At 33.5% G+C, this 12130-nt stretch overlaps 1 protein-coding gene and 1 pseudogene across 1 annotated transcript in view; both read right to left on the bottom strand.

The window, feature by feature from the left end:
* Positions 1–12130, bottom strand: part of LOC120168965 (protein SICKLE-like) — a 90341-nt gene that overhangs the window by 74068 nt on the left and 4143 nt on the right. The window lies entirely within an intron of this gene.
* The window catches only part of LOC120168972, a 102666-nt pseudogene that overhangs the window by 90093 nt on the left and 443 nt on the right, over positions 1–12130 (bottom strand).

The raw sequence follows: 12130 nt of genomic DNA, 5'->3' as shown, positions 1-12130 counted from the left end.
CAAACGCCCATGACCTGCAACACGTAAATAAGGAAGCAGAGAGGGATGGGGGTGGACATCCAAGAATCATCAGCGATTACGAGGAAACAAAAAGAAAAGGAGACATATATCAACCAAAAGAATGGGGGGACGAAGGAGGAGGTCACAACCAAAAGATAACGAGATAATATCAACAAATAGTAGGAAGGAGAGAAAACGAAACCCATCAGCAATAAAAAACTCAGAGCAAACCGAAAAAAACCCCATCAAAGCCATTATCAACCAAACAACAGAGAGTCTAACAAAGAGATCCACATAAAGAAATCCATAAAAAAACCCTAATCTACCAGCCATTAACGACAACCAGAAGCTTGATAAAACAAAAAAAAACCCTTACCTCCTTTAGTTGAAGAGAGGAACCATCACCGCCGCTTGAAACCGAATCCCGTGAGCCGCTGAGGGTAAGCCCTTTGGTCTTCATTTCCTTGTTTGGTTTCAGGTAACGTCATGGGTCTCGTTGAGTTTGGGTTGTGGTCTTAGCGTTTGAGGTTTGAGGTTCAGTCTGGTTTAGTCTCGGCCTTGGTGGCCGTCGCGAGGGTGGTTACCGGAGAGGTTTTCTCAACCTGAGGGGTGGTAGAGATTTCAGTTAGGGTTTTGTGAAGCTTTGATTTAGGTTGTGGGTTTCTTAAGAGTGAAGGTTTAAGGCTAGAAAGGGGATGAGGCGTTCATCGGGGTCTTCGTTGGAGTTGATAGAGGCGGCCATGGTGGCCAGGGAAGTTGTTGGGTTTCTCTGATGAGAGAGTAGGGTTTGGGGGAGAGAACCAGAAAAGATAGGGGAACCGGCGGGGTCTGGTTGGTGAGGTTGAGAATAAGAGTGAATTAGGTTTAGGTTTTACCCTAAATTTCCCATATATGTGTCTGATGGAACGACGTCGCTTCGGGTACGGCCAAAACGACAGCGTTTCGATCCAGGGGTGTTATCCGTGTTTTAGGATAGTTGGGGGTAATCATGCATGAGGTCTTCTGTTTTATACCAGTTGTATTTCAGTCCTCAAATCGTGGTTTTCCCATCTTTTTAATTTTGGCTCTATATGTTACGTATGTTACATTTCAGTCCTGAGTTGATGTTGTATTTTATTTTCGAATGTGACATGTAATTTTGGATATTCGACAATTTAATCACTTAGCAAGTTTGTTTATTTTAGTGGTTAAATCCTATTCTTGCATGCCTAGTTTATTTTTTTGTTATTTTGGTCCCTAATTCGAGATTATTGGAATGTGAATTTTGTTTTCTAATTTGTCGCGCGTTCTGTTTTAATCCAATATCGTGTTGAGGCCTGTTTTCATGTTGTTTTACATTGGATGTGTAGTTTCAGAAATTATCATTTTAGTCCTATGTAGCGCTTGGGTTATATTATGTTTGCAGTACTTGGAATTGAAATTTTATGAAAAGCCTTGTAGTTTATTTTCTTCATATTTTAACCTTAAATATGTGCTTTTATGTTTGACCTCCTTTGTTTAAGACATTCTTCATGTTGCAGGGTTAGTTTAGTTTCACCTTAAGTGTGTACTAGCCATAGGATCGAACTAGCATGATATGTATGCATGGATATTTTATTTCTAGCACGTTGTTCATACGCATTAGGTTTAGGTGTAACTTTTTTATTTTGTAAGCATGTTATCCTCATGAGCATAACTCGACATCAACACATAACTTGACTAAGGGTAATACTCTTTAGTTTAAAATCGTTCTAAGTGGGCTGTCATAACTGATTCGAGGTCCGCTTTTGACGATTTTTAATTAAAAGTGTATCCCATCAATGACACATAAGAAATTGATTTATCACTTTAAAATTTGGGAATGAAAGAAAAAGAAATGTTCGGCTATTTAAATTTATCGAGAAAATGTTGTTATAACTGATTTAAGATCTCGTCTCGATATTTTTAAATAATCGAACATTCTTTATCTTTCTAAATGTCGGGTAATTTTAATTTAATCTGCTTTGGTGTTGATGAATGTTGTAAATATGTATGTTATTGTTTTGTTGGGGGTCATAAACCAAATTAAAATTGAATTTGTAAATTTCATTGCAAAGACATTAATTAATCGACGAGGTACCGATTTAGGGCGCTGTGGGGGTGCTAATCCTTCCCCACGCGTAACCGACTCCCGAACTCGAATTTTGGTAACGTAGACCTAAATTTGTTATTTTAATTAAAATTAATTTTTTAGTTAAAATGGGAAAACATTTTTGGGTGCCCGATCACACCCGAATCAAAGATCGGTGGCGACTCTTCGAACCGTTTTTACTCGTGATAAAATCCCAAATTTTCGAAACGAGAGGTTTTCTAAAATCGTATTGTTTTTAATTTAAAATTCAATCAAACGAGAATAATTAAAATTGATGCGGTTTTTCAAAATCTCGCCCCTCCACCTTTTAAAAAAAATCGTTTCGACAGGTAGCATACTAGGCTGACATAAATGTTATCATTCCATGTTTTAGCACCTTCATTATGCAGAATATGTATTTTTTCCATTAGATTCAGTCAGTCCAAAAGTGGAGTACATCAACGGATCCTGATCCAGCGAACCCGGGTGAGTAAAAATTTGATTTGGCTGCAGGCAAGAAGGATGCATAAGTACATTACCATGGTTGAAAGGTAAAGTCCAAAAAGGCTTAAACAAATAAAAGTAGTTTTGTTGATCATCCAACCTAGAACTAATAGCAATAGGTGCAGAGGCCCTAAAATTGAATACAAAGACAAAACAAACTTCAAATGAAGCTAATGTGAGATGATACTACTTAACAGTTATTAGTTGAACTAAAAGATGAATTTAAAAATCATTAGCCTAAGAAGATATAAAATAAAGCCCATGGGGAGAGCTGGAAATGTAAAAGCATTATTGTCAATGTTGTCATCTATTTTGTTTTCTAGAAATAACAGCCACTGCTGTGAGTATATCCAAGGATGTTACCCTATTCTTCAAATGTCGTAGCATTAGTTCCTATTTGTCTAGTAGCAGGAGAATAATGAGGAAAAAACATATGTGCCCAACAGTTAATCAGTCTCTAAGCCATACGCTTTGAACTTCATCCTCTCCACAATAGAAGAGAATGAACATCGATAATGGTGCCACAATTTTTTTATTTTCTAGCTTTGTCAATGAAATGCATAAGGGCTTTTCTTTTTCTGTTATCTTATGCTCAACTACTACTTCCTTGCTTTTCAACCCATTAAACAAGGACAAATCCTTAAGAAGCAAATATTCAATTAAAAGCTATCCATTTAAAACAACAAAAACTCAAATTTCCCCAAGGAGATTTTGACCTCAAATTAATATAAAATTTTATTGCAGTTCAATAAATGATTCACATGGTTTTCTGTGATTTTACAAGAAATATAAATGATTCTAAGACGAGCATATCAATATAAAATGCACAATAATATGAAAGGCATGTTTAATAGAATAACCGTGGAAGAATACTAAAATGATCTTATCTTACTGTAAGATTTTTGGCTTTCTGTGATGAACAATATTCGTTTGTGAAATTAGAGTCATCACTCAATAATAAATTAGAAAGCTTCTCAGCTGTGCAAGGAAATACATCCTGCAGGAAACATTCATGAATCATAAGCGAAATTCACATCATAATAAAACCCACAAAGGCAGAAAAAGATAGGATGCATACATTGTATATATCAACTAGAACCTATTCTTTGATAAAAGGTATTTTTTCAGTTTTAGGTTTAGATTTTTTATCTGGAGGAGTTGGAGCTTGCCTTCTACTACTGCTCGCACGCAATGCTGATGCTGCTCGCTCCTGCATGTTGGCAAATAAATCAAATAAATATTTTTCATCTAATCAGTTGGTTCAAAGGGGGAATTAACATAAATACAAGCAAACAAGGATTGAGACCAGAAACAATCATTTTGTGGACATAAAAGAAAAAAGTTCAGAGCTGTTGTAATATTTGCATTCACAACCAATTGTATTCACCATGCACATTCTCATTGATCTAACCATGTAACTTTGTTTCCTGGGTAGTTGAAACACATCATTGGGGCATATCGCAGTTGGAACACTGCCTCCTAAACTGTATTGTATCAATTCAGTTAAGGACTTCCCTTTATTATTCAACTTTTACAATCTCTCCAGCCACATATTCCCATATGTTCTTGTTTCTTTTACAATTTTAATCCTACTCGCTGAACACAAACCAGCATTTCCCTACCTCTTCAACTTATATAAATAACATTTCACAGCACCAATATTTCCCAGTCTCGATCTTTATCCCCTTTCTTTGAGCTCCCACAGTATTCTCAAGTTCTCCAATCCATCACAAGCAAAATTCTTCCTTTTTCACCCAATTTAGTGAATTCCGATTACGGAAGTACATATATATATATGGCTTCTTCAAAATGCATTTACAATTAAATTCTCCTCTCTCACAGTAGATGGAGAAAACAATAAGAATACGATTGTTTCAGCATTAGTTGAATATCAAAGGCCATCTTTTTGGGGAGAAAGAAAAGCCTTCAGGTATTAATTTTCATTGTTTCTAAAGATGATAGGAAAACTAATTTTTTGTCCATATAAAAGTGATAATAAAAAATCAGGAGTGAAGTTCTGCAAAAGAAAGAATCAAATAAGAAGTAACAGATCACACGGAGAACATGCAAAAAAACCTTCTTCTAAGCTTCCAACATTGCATGGTGGTTTTTTGTTGCATGCTGTAATGCTCGTACTGTGTGGTTCCTGTTCCAAAATGATGCAAATTTATACCTGACTCTACCTGAAAAAAATAAGAAGATAGAAAAATAAACACACTTTTACTCAATTCATGTTATAAACAGTCTCGCTCATGCAATTAGGGTTACTCCTTACAATGTAATAACCTTAATATGGTTTTAAAATGAAAATATTTATGAATGGGAAACTATAGAAAAGGGGTGAGGGGGAATCGACCAGAACAAACAGACAAAATAGAAATATGTATAATTTTAAATGAAAAAGAAGAGTGTTCCTTCAGAATATGATATCACTGCATCTTTCTTTAATAAAAAAAACTTTTTTATTCAAGAATATAATTGAGCACAAAATGCAAAACAACCATCGAAATAAAATTAATACAAAAAATTAATGAAAATGTAAATTTTTTTATATGACTTAGTATTTTTCACGTGCCAACAAAGCACCACAAGATTGGTAGAGAAAACTTTTTTCCAGCAGTTCACCACCAAAATGTATACAAACTTGTAGGAAAGACGGGCACGAAGCAGCATTGTTAAGTATAATGTAAAGCAACTAGCCATTGGAATAAAAATCCTAAAAACAAGAAAGAACTAGCGTAGTATGATATGTGATAAAAATAATGTTATAAACGTTCTAGCTGAATGAGAAAACTTCTCCGGAATTTCTGAGGTCCAAAAAATCTTATATTTGAGATTCATTGTTATGTCTAAAGCTAAAATAAAAATAATAAAAATCAGAATCGAAGTTTATGATATGAAATGCTAATGGGAAGAGAATATTTTTCTTGAGAAATGTAGACCTAATATAATCTTTGTAAAACATAAGCACTAAATTTCAAAAAGGATTCAGTAATAAATAACATATGAAGTTTCTGAAACACGGTGAGACATCTCTAAATGACACTGTAGAAAAAACCGTCGTATGAGGTAACCAAAATAGGGACTTGTATTCCTCTATATGAAAATGGCTAATCCTCAACCAACAAGTGATTGTATTGCTCATGCAAATGAGCTTTGTAAGTCACTGGAAAAAAGCCTGAAGGTAGCACATTAGGCTGACATAAATGCTACCATTCCATGTTGTAGCATAACCACCTTCATTGTGCAGAATATGTATTTTTTTCCATTAGATTTAGTCATTCCAAAAGTGGAGGACATCAACAGATCCAAGTCCAGCGAACCCAAGATGAGTAAAAATTTGATTCGGTTGCAGGTAAGAATGATGCATAAGTATATTACCATGGTTCAAAGGTAAAGTCAAAAAGGCTTAAACAAATAGAAGGTAGTTCTGTTGATCACCCAACCTAGAACTAATAGCAATATGTGCAGAGGCCCTAAAATTGAATACAAAGACAAAACAAACTGTAAATGAAGCTAATATGAGATGAGACCACTTAACAGTTATTAGTTGAATAAAAGATGAATTTAAAAATCATTAGCCTAAGAAGATATAAAATAAATGAGCTTTGTAAGTCACTGGAAAAAAGCCTGAAGGTAGCATACTAGGCTGACATAAATGCTATCATTCCATGTTTAGCACCTTCATTATGCATAAATGTATTTTTCCCATTAGATTCAGTCAGTCCAAAAGTGGAAGACATCAACGGATCCTGGTCCAACGAACCCAGGGTGAGTAAAAATTTGATTTGGCTGCAGGTAAGAAGGATGCATAAGTACATTACCATTGTTGAAAGGTAAAGTCCAAAAAGTCTTAAACAAATAGAAGGTAGTTTTGTTGATCATCCAACCTAGAACTAATAGCAATAGGTGCAGAGGCCCTAAAATTGAATAAAAAGACAAAACAAACTTTAAATGAAGCTAATGTGAGATGAGACCACTTAACACTTATTAGTTGAACTAAAAGATGAATTTAAAAATCATTAGCCTAAGAAGATATAAAATAAAGCCCATGGGGAGAGCTGGAAATGTAAAAGCATTATTGTCAATACTGTTGTCTATTTTGTTTTCTAGAAATAACAGTCACTACTGTGAGTATATCCAAGGATGTTACCCTATTCTTCAAATGTCGTAGCATTAGTTCCTATTTGTCTAGTAGCAGGAGAATAATGAGGAACGAAACATATATGCCTAACAGTTAATCAGTCTCTAAGTCATACGCTTTGAACTTCATCCTCTCCACAATAGAAGAGAATGAACATCGATAATGGTGCCACAATTTTTTTATTTTCTAGCTTTGTCAATGAAATGCATAAGGGCTTTTCTTTTTCTGTTATCTTATGCTCAACTACTTCCTTGCTTTTCAACCCATTAAACAAGGACAAATCCTTAAGAAACAAATATTCAATTAAAAGCTATCCATTTAAAACAACAAAAACTCAAATTTCCCCAAGGAGATTTTGACCTCAAATTAATATAAAATTCTATTACAGTTCAATAAAAAAATAAGGAGAAAATCCTAGTACATTGGCCAAAATTTATACCCAGAAAGCAGCCAAAACAACACATTTGGTAATGTCAAGTTGATATTAGTAACTCATACCGAGCTAAGAAATGACATAATACTCTGTTCAAAATCTTGAAAGAGTAAATCCTAAAGCTCCAATGCTTAGTAAAGAATTTAGTAAATCCTAATGGAGGTACACCATGCCCACCCACACCCGTCCGAAGAATGATTGTTATTGCAGTATTAATGAATGCATGCCGACTCTTACGAATCTGCATAGACAAAATAAAATATTATATGCATAAAATAATTCAAAATTTTCTCCAACTTGGTCAAGAAAATGCATGCAATACTTTATAGTAATTCATTTTTATTCCACAAAAACAACTTTGGAGAAGTGCTGAACAGAAAAATATAGCATACCTCATCTATATTCTCGAATGGAACTATCACCTGTTATTTAAACAAAAATTGTTAAAGATTTGAATATATCCTTTCAGTTTACAAGTGTCAAATATACATAAAATTTCCTATCTTTTTAGTTAGTTTAGTCGTTTTCCCCTTTAAAAAAGAAAAATAAAGGGATTAATGCATCTCTGGATTCTACCATTACTAAACTGACTATTACGTTTCATCTTACCTTATGAAGACAAAAAAACCTTGGTAATTAGTACAACAAACTGGTAAGCTAACCTTAATTTGTTTGGAGAACACATTAGAATGGAAACATATGTGCCATACAGAGACATACATACGACCATGGTACAAGAATGATCTCTCAAGTGCACAAGAATAACTATGCTCCACAACCTGAAAGAAATGTCTGTTTGTCAACTGCAGCTAGAAGTGATGAAACAGGATTGCCCCCAGAACTACTATCTGTTACTCTAACCATACCATGCCCAATTTATTTATAAATAGCTCTAGTTAGAAATACATTATGAGACTTGCCTCATCTGGATGGAGGTTAAATATTGGCTGTAAAGGCCCTGGCTTTGATGAACCACTGTAGGCCCTTATTTTTCTGAAGTAACCCTTCTTCGAGCTCCAACTCCAGCATATCCATTTACACGCCTGTCAACAGAAGCTTTCAAACTACTAAATGAAATATAGAGACAATAAACATGATTACACATGTATTTTCCATTAAGAGGGACTAACATTGGAAATTTTTATCTTAATTTTCATTTTAGCAGATATTCGTATAAAAAGATGCAAAATTACCTGGAAGAATTTACAGGTGATTTTTGTGTTGTAATGTGTAGACAAACCTGAAAGAAGTAAAGCCTCTTATTGATCTTCATAAGAATTAATAAAAGATGTAAAGAAGCCAGAACTTTTTAATGAAAGAGCACCTGTCCAGGTTCCCTGTATAATGTATGCCATACTGGGGTGCTTTCACCTACACTTTCAACTGGAACAGTAACTGAACCAAGGATTGCACTCTTCCACACTATATCCCAGTCATATTGTCACATTTATCTGCAGGGTGAGTCAAAAGGATTCTCTTAGACAAATAATGCCACATAGGAAAAAAAAAAGTTGTTTTAAATATGTCTTCGTAAAATTCCCTTTGATTAAAATGCCAAGAACAAGAAGTGTAAAACTGACAAATATGGTATTAGGGACATTCATGTTACATGGATTGGACCAGCAAAGATACAATCACAATTTGCAGCACCCAACTTCATAAGTGAATGCAAAATTGGTACAATTTTATGATAGGATCCTTGATTTTAGGATTTATTATTTTAAATAACCTATTTTTAATCTTATGAATTTATATTAGAATATTTAATTTACTTAAATGTTTTTGTTTCCTCGAGAACCCTAATCCTTGGTCACCAAGATTATGAAACCTATAAATATGTAATGTCCTATGGCTATTTTTTCTGAAGCAATCAAATATAACAAAAGGCCTTTAGCAATTGTTTGGAGGTTAATCCCCTCGAAGTGATCAAATTTATTTTTTCTTGTTAGTTTTCCCAATTCGCTTTTGATAGAACCCTGGGTGCTTATCATTCTAATAGAAAATGGATCATTTAAAACAAAAATGGTGCTAAAAGAATTTTGAATACTCATCCTAAAGCACCATTGATGTTCATCATGTAAAAGAACCATAAGAAGATAAATAACAAGTTTTAAAGATTGTTACAACATACAAGTAGAGAAGAAAAAATTAGAAGAGGGAGAGAGAGAGAGAGAGAGATGGTTTCTCACCACCAGAATGAAACTAGGCTCATTAAGCTCCCACATAAAATGCATATCGGAGAATCTAAAAGAATGAAGAGTTCTTTTTTTAAAAGGAAAACATTAGTTTCTCTAGAACACAAAGTATAAAAGTATTCAACCTATTGTACATCTATAGGTTAAACCAATACTTTAAAGTACTGTTTCGGATGAAGGATGGAAAAGATGGATGATAGAAAATTTGTTACTCAAAATTTAGCCAAAAAGCTGGTATGTGTCTGGAAGTCCAAAAAAATTGTCTATTTGCCTCAAGAATAACATGTACATCGAAGCAGGAAGAATGATAATGCTGTTTCCTGGAGATAAAATATTTTGATTTAAATCAGAAGCACATGCTAATAAACTGAACCCATGGTGTCGTACAGAGAATACAGGTTAAACAAAGAAAGCATGCGTGAAAATGTCCAAGTGCTGCCTATAAAAATCATAACTTATAATATAAACCTGGACAGGAAGCTCTACATAGAAATTGAACTCCTCTCCCCACATGGGGTTTCTTGAACCAGGGATCATTGAACTGCAACAACAACACAAGTAAATTCTTAAGAAATGTAAACATAATAGAGGTACATAAGATTATATTTCTTTTAAACAAAAAAAAGTGTTCTTATGCAGAAGCACAAAGCTATATTTCAGACAATATTAGTTCTCGAATACAGCATTGTGGAAATAAGTGTTATGCTTACAGTCAAATTATAAAATTTCATTATTTTAAAGTTTATACATGTATCACATACACGGTTATCCAGTTCATCAAAGAATAAATGATAGAAGAGTATCAATATCACAGACCTAAGATCAAGAGATCCAAACAACAAAATGAACTTTGTGCTTTCTTTAGTTATCAACCTTTAACCCTATCACTAGTTTTAATTCATATGAACTCTGTATCTTTGCCTTAAGCCAACAGATTTTACAAAAGCTTCAATGCACCACAGTTGAAATTTAATCTATCCAATACAAGATAGGAAACCCATAAATTTCATCAATCCACCTTTAACGAGGAGTGTGGAAAGTTGCCGAGATTAAATAGCTGTCAAGATAAGGAGTTTATGTTTATCATAAATTCTAGTTCTAAATTGCAATTTACTTGTACTTTTATGAGTATATTTATCATCTTAGAATATAAATAAGCTTTTTTAGGAAATAAAGGTTAGGGAAAAGATACCTAGTAGTACTTTACATCTTTAATTCTCAGCCTGTTTAAATCGGCTGTTTTTTTTAATCTTTTCAGCATGCAATTATCGAACAAGACCTATGTTCTTTCTTCTTCCTTGGAATATCTACACCAACATATAATGGTTAACCCCCCCCCCCAAATAGTTGTTATTTATAGCACAAACATCAAATAAAAAACACTTTTTTTCCTTAAAGAATAAAAAGTGCAACTATATATCTATAAAAATATTGAACAGACAAAAATTAAAGAGAAAATTAAAAAAAAAAACTCAAGATCAAGTAACTGGTTAGTTACAACTTTAAATGCTCCAAAGCCAAAAAAAACAGCCAAAGTACTAGGTGTGATGATGGTAATGACCATATTAGGGGGGGAGTTGTTATTATAATGTGAGAAATATTCTGCTATTCCCAGCTAGTGCATCTTCTGTTTCACTATTTGTCTAGCCTACTTACAATCCAAAGAAAATAAACAATATTTAGATGAAAAAAATATTGCTAAAAAGAGATGGAAATCATCATCGTCAGAAACTTGTAATGCAAAAAAAAACAACAACTTGAATCTCATTTCAGAACCACATGTAATGATAGCATAAGGATCTGATGTGCCATTCAAGTTTGCACCAATGAGATTCTTGGCTGCCAGCAATTCAACCTGGAAAAGTTAAAAAATACAAAAAGGCAAAAACAATCTCATTTTGAATTCATAACAAGCCTTGTTACATGACATTAAATCACAGAAGTACCTTGATTGTATAGGCAGCATTGGTTGGAAGATCTCCTTTGAACTGGACTATCTACAAAATAAGTGCACAACTGCATGTCAAAGAAGTGGAAAATTACTCCATGAAAAGAGCAGCACCCAACACTGTGAACTACAGTAAAATAAGATTCAAAATGTTTGTGTGTACTGATGGTACCAAGTTCAATAGCTATAGCAGTGTGTTAAAGGGACAAAATCAAAATTACACCTAAAATATTTACTTTTAACGGATGTATAGCATAAACCAAAAAGTGTATGATGCCAAGCAGAGAGGTTGTTTGGCCCTTCATCAGAGGAACATCAAGATCCCTATTCTTACATATTTTACCAACAATAAATAATAGACATCATAAAGAAGAAACTAAGTCATTTTCCGTGATGCAGGCATATAGTGTACCATTGTACTATTCAAGAAAAAATTGCCTAAAAGAATTCCACAAAGTACAAGACAAATGGGTATAAGATTAACGAAAAATTAATAAAAATAACCTTTCAAAAATGCGCACTCAATATATTCCATAATTGAATAAAAAGAGAAACCCAGAAAAGAAACTCACTTCTGAACTAAATAAAATAAAAATTATTTACTAGGAAAAATGATCACTGAATAAGGAACATGAAATGAGCTTCACTAAAAGAAACCAATAAGGTCTTAGAATTTAAATTAATAAGAAAAACTTGATTCTTATTAGTATTTGGAAAATCCATAAAACTTCACTGAGAATCAAAACTAACAAAATTGAGAAATGAGCAACTAAATTGACATTGAAAGTTACCCAACACTTTCCGAAAATTAAAATAG

Source organism: Hibiscus syriacus, unplaced genomic scaffold (assembly GCF_006381635.1).
Source record: "Hibiscus syriacus cultivar Baekdansim isolate YM2019G1 unplaced genomic scaffold, ASM638163v2 tig00111741_pilon, whole genome shotgun sequence".
NCBI classification, from domain to species: Eukaryota; Viridiplantae; Streptophyta; class Magnoliopsida; order Malvales; family Malvaceae; genus Hibiscus; species Hibiscus syriacus.
Note: the sequence above shows the minus strand (reverse complement) of the source record. Positions and strands in the feature narration are given on the sequence as shown.